This window comes from Arachis hypogaea, chromosome 14 (assembly GCF_003086295.3).
Source record: "Arachis hypogaea cultivar Tifrunner chromosome 14, arahy.Tifrunner.gnm2.J5K5, whole genome shotgun sequence".
NCBI classification, from domain to species: Eukaryota; Viridiplantae; Streptophyta; class Magnoliopsida; order Fabales; family Fabaceae; genus Arachis; species Arachis hypogaea.
The window spans coordinates 41,404,848-41,420,813 of record NC_092049.1 but is presented as its reverse complement, the minus strand read 5'-3'; the positions used below and the strand labels follow the sequence as shown (position 1 = coordinate 41,420,813).

General features: G+C 37.8%; 1 non-coding gene across 1 annotated transcript; it reads right to left on the bottom strand.

Moving 5' to 3' along the window:
• Positions 1-996: 996 nt before the first annotated feature.
• Positions 997-1,100, bottom strand: LOC112745801 (small nucleolar RNA R71). Its single transcript, XR_003173712.1, has one exon. It is a non-coding gene; the product is annotated as a small nucleolar RNA R71 (small nucleolar RNA).
• Between the last annotated feature and the right edge of the window lie 14,866 nt (positions 1,101-15,966).

The following is a 15,966-nucleotide window of genomic DNA, read 5'->3' as shown; positions in this document are numbered from 1 at the left end:
CAATCCTTGTGGGATTCGACCTCACTCTATTGTGAGTTTTTACTTGACGATAACCGGTGCACTTGCCGGAAGAAATTTTGCCGATCGTGCAATTTCCTAAATCGTAGCATATCAAGTTTATGCACATCAAGTTTATGGCGCCGTTGCCGGGGATTGGTTTTCGATTGACAATTCTCAAATTGGAAGTTAACTAGATTGAGCATTTTTTTTTGTTTTGATAATTTAGTTCAAGTTACTTGTTGAATTTTAACTTCTGCACTCTGTTACTTGTTTTCTTTCTTTATGCCTTTAAATTCAAGCAACTAACTCACTGACTCACTAACTATTTGAATTAATTCCTCAACTGCTCTAACCATACTCTTCCATTAACCAAGAGTATTTCACTTGTTTGGTACCTGTGCTGTGTTCTTGTATGACAGGTAGGAGAGGAGAGACATCAACTCCTCCATATACCGAACCAGATAGAACCCTTCATAGACTTAGAAGGGAAGCAAGAGGGAAGAGAGTACTGAGAGAAGAGGAATCTGAAGGAGAATCTGAGGACAATTTTGAGGAAGCTTTAGATCTCAACATGGATAGAGAAGTTCACAACCATGAGAGGGCTGATGGAAACAATGCCATTCCTGAGAGGAGGGTTCTTGGTTCATACATAAACCCAACCTCTGGGAATTGTGGTAGCAGCATTCAGAAACCACCCATTCAGGCCAACAATTTTGAACTCAAACCACAGCTAATATCACTTGTGGAGGATCATTGTTCATTTGGTGGGAGTGCTAATGAAGATCCAAACCAACATCTCACAAAATTCCTGAGAATTTGCGACACTGTGAAGTCCAATGGAGTCCAGGAAGATACCTATAAACTGCTCTTGTTCCCATTTTCACTTAGGGACAAGGCAGCTAAGTGGCTGGAATCATTCCCAAGTGGGAGCCTAACAACCTGGGATGAGGTGGAAAGCAAGTTTCTGGCACGTTTCTACCCCCACAAAAGGTCAATAGGCTTCGATCTGAGGTTCAGACCTTTAGACAACAAGATGGTGAAACTCTCTACGAGGCATGGGAGAGATTCAAGGATTTGACAAGGAAATGCCCACCAGACATGTTCCATGACTGGGTGCAATTGCATATTTTCTATGATGGATTTTCTTATGAATCAAGGAAGGCTGTAGACCATTCATCAGGAGGTTCATTGAACAGGAAAAAGACTGTGGAAGAAGCCATTGAAGTGATTGAGACAGTGGCTGAGAATGAGTACTACTATGCTTCAGAGAGACACAACACTAAGGGAGTCATGGAGCTGAACCATGTTGATACAATTTTAGCCCAAAACAAGGTGTTTGCCAAGCAACTAGCAGAGCTCACCAGGAAATTAGAAACAAAGCAAGTGGCTGCAATACACACACAAGATCAAGAGGAAGTAAGCATTGAAGGAGGTGATTGGGAAGAGGCCAACTATGTGGGAAATCAACAAAGGCAACCATATGATCCACATTCCAACACTTACAACCCAGGATGGAAAAACCACCCAAACTTTGGGTGGGGGAACCAACAAACCCAACCACAAAACCACAAACCTTACAACCAGCAAAACCAACATAACAAGTCCACATACCAAAACTCCAACCAAAGATCATACCAAGCCACACAAAACACTTACTCCCAACCATCATATCATGGCCAAAATAATCAACCTACCCAACCTAATCCGAACCAACAATTTCAAGATCAATTAAACAGGATAGAAGGAATGCTGGCAAACATGGGTCAGGACATAAGTGAGTTGAAAAGCTTTAGGGATGATGTGAGATCTACCTTAAGGAACCATGGTGAAAAACTCAAGAGGATGGAGTCTCAAGTAGGAGAGCTATCTCAACAGGCCCCCAAGTCAACTGCAGTGTTCCCTAGTGACACAGAAAAGAATCCTAAAGGGGAACAAAAGGGAGTGAGATGGGAAGAATGCAAGGCCATCACCATATTGAAGGAAGTCTCAGAAGAAGAAGGAATCAGACCCTCAGAACAGGAGCCAGAAATCTTGAAGGAAGGTGTGGAAGAAGCTAAGCAGGAAAGTGAAACTGAGCAAGCCAAGGAACTGCAAAAAGGCATGCTGGAAACATACCAACCAAAAGCACCATTTCCTCAGAGGTTAGGAGGAGGTGAAAAAGGGAAAACCTATTCAAGGTTTTTAGAGACATTTAAGTCTCTCCATATCAATATTCCCTTCCTTGAGATTCTCCAGCAGATGCCTACACATATCAAGTATTTAAAGGAATTGCTGAGCAAGAAAAGAGTTTTGAAGGGAGGACAAACTGTAATAATGAACAAAGAATGCAGTGCCCTCATCAAGAAGGACATAGTCTCTAAGAAAACAGACCCAGGAAGTTTTCATATCCCCTGCATCATAGGGGAAACAAAAATTGACAGAGGATTCTGTGATCTAGGAGCTAGCATAAATGTGATGCCTCTGACTCTTATGAAGAGGCTACAACTGAATGAGGTGAGATCCACTGATGTAATCATACAACTGGCTGACAAAACTCAGAAGCAAGCTGAAGGGGTAGTTGAGAATGTGCTGATGAAAGTGGGAAATTATTTCTTCCCCACAGACTTTGTCATTTTGGACATGGAGGAAAGCTACCTACACCCTATCATTCTGGGAAGGCCATTTCTAGCCACTGCTAGAGCGCTCATAGATGTAGAACAAGGAGAGCTAATTTTGAGAATACATGATGAACAGCTCATTTTCAATGTTTTCAAACCTGCATCAGAGCCTGAACCAGAACCTGAAAAGCCTAAGGATGATAGTAGCCATCTGTGTTTGGAGGAAAGCAATCCAGCAGCTGAAACTCTGAAACAGTCCTTGGAAGGCAAACAAGAATTGCAGGAGTTAAAGCCACAAGAATCAATAGAAACAGATCAGAAGGATCCTCCTGGCATAAGGGTCAATGAAGAAATCCTCAAGAGAAAGGGAAGAATTGTAAAGAAATTGCCAAGAGGGTGGAGAAACAAGAAAATTCCCACTGAAGGTTTCTCTCCGGGAGATAAAGTGATATCAAGTCATTATCTGCCAATCCCACCTGGCCTCAAAACCATTCCTTCCCAGCTCCCTCAAGTGTTCACAATTAGGAAAGTTCTTTCTATGGAACATTTGGAAATCATGAAGGAATCAAATGGAGACGTTTTCATAGTGAGAGGAGAGGACATCAAGCACTACAATCCACCCTAACAAGGGGCAACCGTCAAGCTAATGACGTTAAAGAAGCGCTTGTTGGGAGGCAACCCAACCTGAGGTAATACTCCCTTGCTGTTTCTTTTATTTGTTTTAATAAAAAGGTGAAGTAGTTTCTGTGCATTGCAAAGAATTAAGTTTGGTGTTTCACACCAAACAATGAATTCGTGGATCAATAATTCAAAGGGGAATGTGTGACTCTAAGTTTGGTGTTCCACCACACAGATCAACTGAACACAACAACCTTTGAATTATATGAAAGGAACAACCATTCTAAGCAATCACAGGAATGCTTAAAATCCTTAGCAGCAACTTCATTCCAAGGAGAATTCAAGGACTCAAAGAGCAGAGGAGTAAGTAGGAGACTAAGTTTGGTGTTCACACACCAACTTAAGACTCAGACACTTGCCCATACATAGTTGAGCTAACCACTCAAGTGCTTGAGAAGCAAGCAACTTCATCACTCTGTGCAGGAAAGGAAACAAGGATCTGAGAAAGAACATGAAGCAACAATTAGGAGAAGAAGGAGAAATCAAATTGTTTCCTGGCAACAAAGAGAAAACAAGAAATTTCACAAGGTGGTGGTGTTCCTTGACCATTCTTTAAAAGGCAAACAAAAGCATGCTTGTTCTGGTTTAAACTGTAATTGTTGAATCTTTCTGGAATGTGAAGTTTTTAGTATGAGTGTCTGTTTACTGCTTTGAATAAAGTGAATGCCTAGATGTTTGGATATAACTTCACCTTCTTAAACAAATGCTTGCCATGCTTGTTCTGTTTCCAAAAATAAAAGAAAAGTTTGAACAAAAGTAACTTGGCTCAATTAGTGACAAATCAAGTAGAATTAAGTGGTGGTATGCATGCTTGATTGTTTAGTCAGATCACTGGAAATAGAGTGTAGAATTATCATTTTTTGTGTAGAAATTGAAAACTGTCTATGGATCTTAATGAATAAATGTCTTTGGCCATGAAAAAGAAAGAAAAAGAAGAAGAAAAAGCCACTGAAAAAGGGCAACCAAAAAGCAAAAAAATTGAGAAAATAAGCTAGGCACCAATGGTTTGAACTTCTGAGACAAATGCCTGTGGTGTTTATGTATTAAGGATATGCTTGGATGAATAGGTTCTGAGGAGTGTTTCAACACTTGGTAACTTGGGTTAACTAACCCGGGATTATCAACCAAAAGTCCATTATCAAGAGCAACCTAAATACAAAACATTTAGTCACACAAAGAGGTGCTGGGCACCAATGTCTCAAGAAAAAATGTGAACTAAAATGCCTGTAGTGGATATGTGTAGTGCACTGATAAGAAAAAGAAAATGCCAAAGGCTTGTGCAACACATGACACTAAGCAAACAAGGAGCAAAGGAGCTCTAAGAAAAAGAAAAGAAAAACAAAGAAGAGAAAAGTGCCAAGGACATAAGAATAACAAGAGGCCATAGCAGTGTTTGATGGATGCAATGAAAAAGTGATAATCTTACCTGATAAGAATGAAAAAGTGATGCTGCAACTTTCTGCATAAAACCCTTTTGATGAACTTCAAATGCTTGCTAATATAGCCAATGTAATTGCTTTCTGTTTCATACTTTCTTCTCAAATAACTCAGGACTTGCTTAGGGACAAGCAAGTATTAAGTTTGGTGTTGTGATGCCAGGGCATCTTAGGCTAGTTTCACTAGCATTTTTTTGTTAGTTTTAGTTGTTTTATGCATTTTCTTGAGCTTAAAGTAACCAAGAATGGTTAAATGAATAACAAAGCAATGAACCATCCAAACAGTATGATTTTGATGCAAATTCCATGAGTTTTTAGTTATATTACTTGAATGCTATGAATGGAAGATTTCTCATGAAATTTTGCAAGACTTTGATGCAATTGTTTGGATGATTTCAGGGAAGAAGAGGCTAGGCAAGGAAGCAACAAAATCAATAAAGGAAGCTTGAATATCACATGTGGAGTTTAAGTTCCAGTTTAAGCCTAAACTGGAGCTTAAACGCCAGAATCATGAAGGCTAAGAAATGCTGGAACTGGCGTTTAACCTCCAGTTTAACCTTAAACTGGAAGTTAAACGCCAGAATGAGAATTTCACCAAGGGAGCATTTCCACGTTTAAGCTCCAGTTTAACCTTAAACTGGAGCTTAAACGTGTTCGACACAATTTCTCACCAGGAAGTATTTCCACGTTTAACCTCCAGTTTAACCTTAAACTGGAGGTTAAACGCCAGAAGTAAGAAAGGCACCAGGAGCATTTCCACGTTTAAGCTCCAGTTTAAGGTTAAACTGGAGCTTAAACGTGTTCGACTATTTCTCTCCTCCAGGGTTGCTTTCTCATTTCCACGTTTAAGCTTCAGTTTAACCTTAAACTGAAGCTTAAACGTGTTCGACCCAATTGCTCCTCCAGGGTTGCTTTCTTCATTTCCACGTTTAAGCTTCAGTTTAACCTTAAACTGAAGCTTAAACGTGTTCGACATTTCACACTCCTGGGTTGCTTTCTTCCATTTCCACGTTTAAGTTTCAGTTTAACCTTAAACTTAAACTAAAATTTCAACTTAAACGCCACTTTTTGAAAGGATTTCTGGGCCAAATATATTGAAGTTTAAGTTATCATTTGAGCACAAACATTAACTTAAACGTATTATGGTATGAAACCCAATTGAATATCATGGTTTATGGGATTGGGCCTGAAGAATTGATGAGTCTGGAGCTTCAATTTGTTGAGTCTTGTGTCATTACTTGTTTATCACTAAGTTTGCTCAATGAATGTTACAGAATTGGATCACAGCCTCATCAGGATTATGGACCATAAACCCAAAGCAAAAGAAAATCAGGGAAAGGCCTCAAAGCCCAAGAAACACAACAGAAGCTCAATTTAGGAAGTGTATAAATAGGATAGAATTTAAGTTAGTTGGGACTTTTGGGGGGCGGACACGGAGAACTTTGGATCATTTTTCTTTTAGTTTTGTAATTGAATTCAGAGCTATGACTCACTAAACCCCTTTCATTGGGTTAGGGAGCTCTATTGTAATTCAATGAATCAATAATAGTTTTATCTTCTTCTTCAATCTTTTCTCTTGAATTTTGTTAGAAAGCTTCTCGATCTAATTCCATTGGGTAGTTGTCTTGGGAAAGAAACTACCCATAATTGGAATCCTTTGGAACCTTGGGAAAGGAATGGAGGATTCATGCTAGAGAAGCTTTCTCACAGTGAATTGGATTGGGGTTTGGATGGATATTGTGACATGTAATCCTACCAAATTGTGGTTCATGAAACTGTGTGGTATAATCAGTGATCGAGCATCATCTCTTCTTATGAACATTTAAACCAAGGGATTGGGAATTTGTTTGTTTTTAGAGAGAATTGGTGAGCCAAGGGATTGGGATCCAATCATATAAGATTGCCAAGCAAAATTCAATGAATGCATTGGTTGAGGAAGGGATAAAAGTTGTTTTGATTCGGAGATCTCAATATCTCCTAACACCCAATGAACTCCCCATTTCTGATTTACCACTTTCTCTTTACATTCTGCAATTAAATTCATGCAATCACCCCCATCCCTTTTAATTTCAGCAATTTAGCTTCTCGCTCTTTAATTCATGCAATTTTACATTCCGCAATTCTCATCTAAATCTTGATTCCGCTCAACTAGAACATACTTCTAATCCGAATTGCTCACTCAACCAATCCTTGTGGGATTCGACCTCACTCTATTGTGAGTTTTTACTTGACGATAACCGGTGCACTTGCCGGAAGGAATTTTGTCGATCGTGCAATTTCCTAAATTGTAGCATATCAAGTTTATGCACATCATAAGGTGTTTGCAAACCAAATCGAACAAAATATGGAGGTATATATTGACGACATGGTGGCAAAAACAAAGCTCGGTAACTAGCATGTTGATGACCTCACTGGAATTTTTAATCAAATTAGACGCTATAACATGCGACTAAATCTGGAAAAATGTGCTTGTGGTGTACAAGGAGGAAAATTTCTAGGATTTCTGCTTACAAGCCGAGGTATAGAAGCCAATCCCCACAAATTCCGAGCTATACTAGAAATGAAAAGTCCATAAACAGTCAAGGAAGTACAACGCCTAACAGAGAGACTTGCTGCCCTATCTAGATTTTTGCCATGTTTATCCTCTAAATCTTTTTGTTTCTTCCAAATATTAAAAAAGAAAAACAATTTCAACTGGAATAATGAATGTGAAAATGCTTTTTCCAACTTAAAGGCTACCCTTTCAAAACCCCCAATTTTACAAAAGCGCATTTAAGGGGAAGACCTTTATCTTTACTTATCCGTCCCTGACTGGGCTGTATTCTCCGTTCTTGTTACAGAAAGAGAAAAAGTGCAATAACCTATTTACTTCGTAAGCAAGTCATTACAGCACGCCAAGCTACGTTATCTAAAGATAGAGAAACTAGTTCTTGCTTCAGTATTATCAGCAAGACGCCTCCGACCATACTTCTAAAGTCATGTCATCATTATCTGAACAGATCAACCACTACGGCAAGTTCTCAACAAGCCGGAACTAGCTGGACAACTTATAAAATGGTCTATTGAGATCTCCGAATTCGAAATCAGATATCAAAGCAGAGGACCAATCAAGTCACAATACCTAGAAAACTTCGTCGTCGAGTTCACCGTTCCTAGTTCAGACAAGCATTCCATAGAGTGGACTATTTATGGATGGAGCATCAAATCCTTAAGGATGGGGAGTCGGTGTCCTACTTGAAGATGGTAACAGATTTGTTCTTGAACATTCTTTACATCTTTTTTTCAAAGCAAGTAATAACTAGACAGAGTACGAAGCTCTAATTGCTGGGCTAAGGTTAGCTATTGATCTACACATCTCAGAATTAAAGGTATATTGCGACTCTCTACTAGTCGTAAAATAGGTAAATGATCTCCTTCAAGTCAAAGACCCTTTATTAGCAAAATACTTAATGATGAGTGGATATCTTATACGCTTTTTGGCATCATTTTCATATAGTTTTCAGTATGTTTTGTTTAAGTTTTACTATGTTTTCATAGGTTTTAGTGCAAAATTCACACTTTTGGATTCTACGTTGAGTTTGTATGTTTTATGGTGATTTCAGGTATTTTCTGGCTGAAATTGAGGAGTTTGAGCAAAAGTCTGATTCAGAGACAGAGAAAGCACTGCAGATGTTGTTAGGATCTAACCTCCATGGACTCGAAAGAGATTTTCTAGAGCTACAGAAGTCCCAATGGCGTGGTCTTGATGGCTATGGAAAGCTAACATCCAGGGCTTTTCAGAAATATATAATAGTCCATACTTTGATTCGGAAATGAAGGCTCAAAACTGGCGTTCAATGCCAGCCACCTATCCCGTTCCTGGCGTCCAACGCCCACAGAGGAGTAGCTGGCGTCCAACGCCCAAAAGGGGGTCCCTAGCCAGTGTTCAACGCCCCTAAGGGACCGTAGCTCGTGGGAGACACTCAAGCTCAGCCCAAACACTCACCAAGTGAGTCCCATAAGTGGAATTTTGCACTATCAACTTAGTTTATCATATTTCTATAACCCTTAGTTATTAGAATAGTATTTAAAGGAGAAGATCACCCTTGTTTAGGAGCTCTCCGGCATATCTTTGCCCATTCAAATCTTTCATTGTATTTTTCTATCAGTATGAGTCACTAAACCTCCTAGGTTAAGGTTAGGAGCTCTGCTGATTTTCATAGATTAATAAGAGTATTACTGTTCTATTCAATTTGTGTTTGACTCTATTCTAAGATGTATCTTTGTTCTTTGACCTTATGAATGAGATGAACCGTGACAAGTTATCTCCATTCTACATGGGTTCAGTGTGAGTATTTAACTGGAGATCACTGAACCACAAGCTTGATTATACATCTCTTAGACGGCTAATCCACGACTTCGTTGGGGACTTCTCGAAACACCACTTCAGCCGATGCACGGGGAGATTAGATTCTTTGTGGTAGAGGCTAGAACCAAGGCACAGCATTCTAAGAGATCCGAAAGATTCGACATTCTCTGTGGCATTTTGAGTAAGATCGTCAAGGGGATGAATTGCAGGAGCTTCACCCTCATTTAGATAGGGCGCACACTAAACCTGGCGTTCAGCCTGAAGGAGGAAGATTGGCGACCATTGAACCGGCGTTGATCACTTACAGCCTGCCATGAAAGAAACCATTCACAGTTGAAGAAGACTGTAAGAAAGGTTGATCCAAAAGAATGAAGCATCTCTGAAGGCTCAACCATCTTCTTATCATTGAATTCACAACCACTGAGTAAATTTATCTTTATTTATTTTTTATGCATTTTCACAACATAACATTCTCTTTAAAAATATATGGGCGGTACACCACCACGAACCCCACAAAACATTTTCATTTAAAAACATATGGGTGATAAACCGCCACGAATCCCACAAACATCTCAATGCTGGGCAAACGGTAAACCACCACGAACCTTGTCAGGTCAAGCTCAAAATAGTTTCATTTTCAAATTCATTACAAATTATTCATTCATATCCAAACAAAATCATCAATTCCTATACATATACATATATACCTCATCCAACATCACAAACTTGCATTATCCACTACCATCACTTTTTCTCATGCCATTAATCATCAACCCAACTTCACAACAATTTGACACAATATACACATCAATACATGATTCAACCTATCCTAAGTCATCTAGTCTAAGTTTTCATGACACATTATATTTTAGATATGAGAAACTAAAACCATACCTTGGCGATTCCCTTTAATCTCGAAACATCACAATTGACTACCGTTCCACAAAACCCACGGCTCCAAACATCTCTAATGAAAATTCAACTTCCAAGGTTCACTCCCAAGCATCCAATTTTACCAACTCCATCTCCAATTCAACATAATTTCAATCTAATACAATTAATCATCACTAAATCAACGTAAACTTCACTTAAAAACAGATTTCACAAGGGTTAGAGATTCTTCACCTTACCGATGGAGATTTGGGTCAATACCCAGCAAGTCCATAAAGCAAATTTGATCGTAAACACCAAAATCACATAATCTCTCAAAAATCAAAACCTAAATTCGTGAAAAATGGGAAAACAGAAAAACGGGTACACAATATCAAATTTCTTACCAAATAATTGGGTGAGTTTTGTAGAGAATTCTGATACAAACGTGTGGCCGCTGACAGCTCGTCAATCAGAGCTTTGGATCAAAAGTTACAGAAGATTGAATTTTTTAAATAAAAGGAATTTTGGAGATTCATCGATTCCCTTCTTCTCTGCATGAATTGGAAGAATAAAGAAGAAGAAGGCTGTTTGGCAAGCCTTTAATGAGGGTTAGGTGGGTGGCTTGGGCCCACTTAGGCTCGGTTCGCCCGGTTCGGCCTATTCGCCCCAATTTTGGGCCAAATTCTTTAAAATTAGTGTCAAAATTTTTATTTTAATTAATTCTTCCATTCTAAACTATAAAATTTAATTATCTAATTTCTTTGATAAATAAATAATTTATTAGCTAATTATTCACTAATTATGCGGGATTTACATTCTATACACCTAATTAGGAATTTTGCCCACAAAATTCGCTCTCCAATTGTCATATACACGCTCTCAAATTCAACTAAACTCGTAGCATTCAGAAATTCAAATACCTATTCACGTCTCTCCTTCATATACACAATGTTATAAACTTAACTGAATTCAAGCCTATGCCGTACTCATCCGTTTGCATTTTCGTAAAAATTTTGATATAGCCTCCCCTAAAAGTGAACTTAGCCACTTTAAAGGTTCCCTAAATTCAACAAGCTACCAACCTCTTCTTAGTCAAAGAATCCTCAGACCCTCAATACTAATATACCTTACCAACAAAATACTCTTTCAAGACTTATACTTAAGTCTATTACCTAAAACAATATTGATAGTCGAACTTCCTCCCTATTTTAAGAATATTAAGCAAATTTAGAATCATGAAAAATGTATATCCAATCGAACTAAAATTTCTAACAAGCTAAGGATCACAATTTGTTGACCATTCTATCTCTAGAAATGAAAGAAAAACTGTGACTGCTACCTGCAGTCTTTGGTTTAACGCCCTACTTTCTAGCAAGATGGATATATGTCACGAAAAGTCCTTGCGCGAGAATTTTTTCTTAATGGAGTTATTCTAGTGATCCTAGACTTAGATTCTGTTTGGGTTCCAAGGAAATAGGATTAAAATTGAATTTTATATAAATTTTTAAAGTTCTACTACTCTATTTTGTAAAATTTGAGAAAATAGCAAGTAGTAGTTGTTTTAGAAAAATCATGAAAATTTCAATTTTAGTCAAACGCCTTTCAAATTTGGTGGGTCATACTAGACTCATCCATGTTTCATTTAAAACAAGTTTCAGATCAATATCATGTCATATGATGAGGTTATGCAACTTTAAAGAGAGCCTTGTTTTAAATCATGTTGTTCTAAAAATTCAGTGAGCTAGTCGCCTTCCAGGTTGCATAATTAATTCTTCAAAATTTATATGAATCTAAAATTTGGATTGGATATCCTAGACACGTAGAGATCTAAATTTCTTTTAGTTTCAATTCAAAAACTAATCAGAATTTAAGGTTATATAGATTGGAAGTTGCTGCTGTAATAACCCAAAAACAGATTCTCCAGCAAAAACCAGTTAACTTCAAAAATTTATATATCCCAATCCTCTTATCTAAAAATTATGAAATTTTTATGGGATGATCTAGACTCTCAAAAGTTTTATAGAAAATTAATTTCACTTAAAAAAAAAAGTCTAGATTTCTCCCAGAATTTTGTACGTGTTGCTGCCGAATTCTACAGCAAATCCTGCAGTAAGCAATTTAAACCTCTCATATCAACTTTAGTTTCCTAAGCTTCTAACTTCCTTAAACTCATGGTTCTAGCTTCCTTTTGGCCATCCAGACTTGTTTCACTTATTCTCACAGCCCCAAGATTCCATATCATTATTTTCACTGTCACACAAGTACAGATACATACAAACATTCATTCAAAATTTCTACAGCAGAACTAATTTTCGATAACCATACTTCCAAAATTAATCATAAATCATATATTTAACGAACGAACTTACAATTTTCCAGTCTAACTCAAATTCAATCAATTAATCACACAAGACATCCATAATTTATTTGCAATTATTTACCAAACATTTTAGGCATTTATAATTTAGAATCTTTGATTTCTAAAAATATCCCCTACTACTCCCGATTGCAACTATCCGGTGTCAACATTACCGCAAGCTTCTGCTGCGTCACTCTGATCTCAAATTACTAAGGACTTACTTATCTACCAATGTTAACCAAAACTCTCCTTGTATCTCTTTACCTCACTAACTAAATGTCGTCGGCCACTACTTCCGCTGCACGAGTTCTAATCCCTTGGTTACTTCCACCACCAAGTCTATTATTGCTTCCTTCATCGTTTCTAGTTTGTTGTCCCAACCTAACAGTAGTAGCTTGCATAAACATAGCCATCCTCTCCAGAGTAACCCTGAAATTTTTCGTATCACCTCGCTCTCATCCACGAGACGCCCTTTGGGTCTTGTCTACAACGAAAAAAGTGATATTAATTAAGGTGATCAGTCTTAATATCTCAAGTTTAGTGCTTCGAATCTCCAAAAGTATGCTCATGAGAATTTATGCTATATATGTCAAGCAGACATTCTAAATAGTATGTACACACAGCCAGAGTATGCTCCGAAGCATAGTCAGTCCATTCTCCAGGCTCTACGGGACCATAATGTAACACCTTACCACAGAGAGTCTTATGCTTAAGTCATAAAACTGAGGTAGCAAGTTATTACGACCTCTAAAAGTAAAAATATATATAATAATAATTGAAAGGAGTTTATACCGAGAAGCCTTTGAAGGAAAGATTAAACAAAAGCGTTAATTAGAAAAGTGCATCACTCACGTAAGAGACAAGCGTAAACCGGGTAGGATAAGAGTAAAACAACACATAAATACATAAAAGAAGAGTTCCAAGATACAGAGAACATGGCTTCTGACTTGGCTCGCGAAGTTAAAAACTAGCCAGAGCATATATACATATATATAAAATAAACCCAAAATGCCCAACATACGATTTATAGAACCTGTTTCTTCAAATGTACCTCTAAGAGGGATAAAACATGATATACAATGGAGATATAAAGTATCTACATATATATCAGAAACCAAAATAAAATTCCAAATAGCTAGAGTCCTTCACCTCAAAAACTTCTAGAATGCTTCAGCGACGTGCCTTACGTCCTACATCTGAAAAACACAAATATCGTATGGGATGAGAACCAGAGGTTCTCAGTATGGTAACAGTGCCTACATAACTAACATATAAGGTCTCGAGAAAGCCGAAGGTGATCCTAGAACTTCAGACAAAAGATTCAAACCTAAAAATGAAATCTAAAACCTAAATTAAGGAAAGGTATCTAAGTTTAAGGATTCCTGGTTTTTATCACAATTCTAACCTAAGTTCCTAAGTTCACTGCCTTTCCTCCAACCCTCCGAAACACCAATACACAAACAAACAATGCATACAGAGAAAACACAAGTAGTTTACAATTTCAACAAATAGGACATATAGTAGTTAAGCATGAATATCAATTACGCAACCCATGAAGGCAAAACCAAACAAGCCACTCAAATGCATATGATGCATGCCTTTTCTACTGGCCGTGAGCTCACGTGTCAGTTACTTTGCCAGAACTCGACACATCCGGTAGCTAACTCGGATATCGTCTGATAAACCACTATTTTATGGTTTATCTTGTACTCAATTGAGTGGTTTTTATCAACTCTTTACCCACTTATTCATACTATTTGCATGTTTTACATTTTCCTTCCTGGTTTTATGCTATGATTGAAAACATGCTTCTTTGATCTTATATTTGCCTATTATTAACCCTCTCTTATTACCATTAGATGCCTTGATATGTGTGTTAAGTGTTTTCAGAGATTACAGGGCAGGAATGGCTCAGAGGATGGAAAGAAATCATGCAAAAGTGGAAGGAATACAAGAAGTTGGAGAAACTGCTAAGCTATCCAGCCTGACCTCTTCGCACTCAAATGGCTATAACTTTAGCTACAGAGGTCCAAACGACGCGGTTTCAGTTGCGTTGGAAAGCTAACGTTTGGGGCTTCGATTTGATATATAATTTGTCATAGCTGCCCCGAAGTTAGGTGACGCGAACGCATGAATAACGCGTCTACGTCGCATCTGCGAACCTCAACCCGTGCGGCCGCATGGACGACGCCTCCGCGTCACTTGCCCGCGACCTGAACGTAACAAAAATCATAGGGGGCGATTTCTGGGCTACTTTTGACCCAGTTTTCAGCCCAGAACACACAGATTAGAGGCTATAAAGTGGGGAAATGCATCCATTCAGAGGGGAGCTCGCCAATTTAGTTACTTCTCATGATTTAGATTTAGTTTTGAGAGAGGTTCTCTCCTCTCTCTCTTAGGATTTAGGATTTCTCTTAATTTTAGGAGTGACTCTCGATCCCAGATTTAATGTTCCTTTACTTTAAGCTTCCCTTTTACTTTTATTCATTCCATTACTTTAGTTGATTATTTACTTTTGCCATTTAATTTATGAATTCTTCTATGTTCCAGATTATTTGAATTAATGCTATTTGAGGTATTTCAGTTTATTATTGCTCTCTTTTATTTATGTCACCATTGCTTCTAATATGAAGACATTTTTATTCCAGCAAATTTACTTTTTCCCCTTTTGGTCTTGGTTAAGAAAGCAGTAACTCAGGAGTTAACTTATCTCAACATAACTGATAACTGTTATCTTTGCTAATTGAACTGAACTTCAATAATCCCAATCTTTTCTTAGGAAATAAATAGGATTCGAAGATCAAACTAATTAGTCCCTTGACTTTCCTTTGCTTTAGCAAAGGTTAACTAAGTGGAATTAAGATTCAAACTTTCATTATTATTGAGAAGGGTAACTAAGTCTAGACTTCCAATTTCTCATACCTTGCCAAAAATTTATTTTATAGTTATTTATTTATTTTTAATTACCATTTAAATTATCTGTCATATTTGTTCCTCATTCCTGAAACCCCTAATTTACAATCTCCATAACCAATAATAAGAACATACTTCCCTGCAGTTCCTTGAGAAGACGACCCAAGGTTTGAATACTTTGGTTATCAATTTTTAAGGGGTTTGTTACTTGTGACAACCAAAACATTTGTAAGAAAGGTTGATTGCTTGGTTTAGTAACTATACTTGCAACGAGAGTTTACTATAACTTCTAAACCATCAATCTTCAGCTCTTTCAATATCGTCCTCTTGAAAATCAGTGGGCGGTACACCACCACGAACCCCACCTGGCAGGCGGTACACTACCACGAACCCCACCATTGCGAGCGGTACACCACCACGAACTTTGCAAGATCTTCAATTGGAAAATAACACACACACGTGGGCGGTAAACCACCACGAACCCCATATAACATTCTCTTTAAAAATATGTGGGCGGTACACCACCACGAATTCCACAAAGCATTTTCATTTAAAAACATGTGAGTGGCAAACCACCACGAATCCCACAAACATCTCAACACTGGGTAAGCGGTAAACCACCACGAACCTTGCCAGGTCAAGCTCAAAACAGTTTCATTTTTAAATTCATTACAAATTATTCATTCATATCAAAACAAAAGCATCAATTCCTATACATATACATATATACATCATCCAATATCACAAACTTGCGTTATCCAC